The sequence below is a fragment of the Chrysochloris asiatica genome, unplaced genomic scaffold, assembly GCF_000296735.1.
Source record: "Chrysochloris asiatica unplaced genomic scaffold, ChrAsi1.0 scaffold00022, whole genome shotgun sequence".
NCBI classification, from domain to species: Eukaryota; Metazoa; Chordata; class Mammalia; order Afrosoricida; family Chrysochloridae; genus Chrysochloris; species Chrysochloris asiatica.
The window spans coordinates 11862895-11864697 of NW_006408540.1; positions in this window are offsets into that span (position 1 = coordinate 11862895).

The window sequence follows — 1803 nt, forward strand, 5'->3', positions numbered from 1 at the left end:
ATCGGGTCGTTATGGGTCAGAATCGACTCAGTGGCACTTGGCAACAACAGAGAGAGAGAGATTTTGAGATTCACTGGTAAGTGTATCTCAGAAATAATATTTGGAATCAAAATGCTCTTCTGGAATCTGTATTACCTATTATTCAAGAGTTCTAAAAATATTAACTTTGCCATGTAAATACAGGTAATTTTTCATGAGGTATTCATGTGTTTTAGAGGTTGGATAGTGAGGTGCAAACAATATTCTATTCACCACTTTCTAGAACCCTGATCATTTTCTCTAGATTAGAATAATGATATAAAGTTACCAGTATTCTAACCTACCACACTTAATACTAACAGGAAAAAATCTAGTACTTACTGAAAACTACAGAGACAAATGAAATCTCTGGTAAGCTTTCATATGGAAAGAGTAAAAGAGATATATTTATCAAGATTAGTCATATCCCCTAGAAAGCATAAATTTTGGTAGCAGTAAAATTTTATTTTAGAGTGAATCACAAAGTTTTATATATTTTCCCCAGTAACCTATTTCTACTTCCTTCCCCAACATTTTTACTTTTTAAAATGCAGCTGCGTTTGTAGGTGGGAAATCACATACAGTGAAGCTAGTTATATTTTATTAGTCATATCAGTTGAAGATACTGGCTCCAATGCTTATCAAAAATATAGTACTTACCTTGTGGATCCTTAATGTTTCAACAAACAGAGCAATTAAATACAAGACAACTATTATATATGCAAGTGATATGTTCTTGCAAAACCATATGTTAATTAATTATTCATAGCACGTTTCACAATAACTAACAAACTATGTTTTTCAGTGCCAATTTTCCCATGTATAAAGAAGGGCTTTCAATGGATGATTTCCTTGGCCCATTTTATTTCTAGACATTCTTCTGTTTATATAAGCATTAAAAGCAACTAACTGCATTACATTCTTTCTTGATACTTAATCAAAATGAATAATTAAGTCCATAAATTAATCATTAAGATAAATTGTTTTGATGTTAGGTGCCATTTAGTCGTGCTGACTCATAGGGACCTAACGCAAAACAGAACGAAACCCTGCCCGATCCTTGGCCAACTTCACTACTGTTGCCACACTTGAGTCCATTGATGCTGCCACTTGACCAATGCATCTCGCTGGGGGTCTTCCTCTTCTTCTCTGACCCTCCAACTTACCAAACATGCTATCCTTCTCCAGTGACTAGTCCCTCCTGACATTATGTCCAAAGTATAAGAGACAAAGTTTGGCCATCTTGGCCTCCACGGAGCACTCTGGCTGCACTTCTTCCAACACAGATCTGTTTGTTCTATGGGCAGCCCATGGTACTTTCAGTATTATCTTCCAACACCATAACCCAAAAGCATCAATTCTTCTATGGTCTGGCTTACTTACTGTCGAACTTTCACATGCGTATGAGATCATTGAAAATACTATTATGGCTTGGGTCAGGTGCACCTTAGTCCTCAAGCTGACATCTTTGCTTTTCAACATTTTAAAAAGGTCTCATGCAGCAGATTTGCCTAATGCAATACATCGTTTGATTTCTTGACTGCTGTTTCTGTGAATGTTGATAGTTGATACAAGATGAAGTCCTTGACAACTTCAATCTTTCCTCCATTGGTAAGAACTTTTTTTATTGGTTCAGTGGTGAGGATTTTTGTTTTCTTTACATTGAGATGCAATCCATACCAAAGAATAGTTGTGGGACGACATCAAGAACATCATACATGAAGAGAGCAAAAAATCATTAAGAAGACAAGAAAGAAGGAAAAGGTCAAAATGGATGTCAGAAGG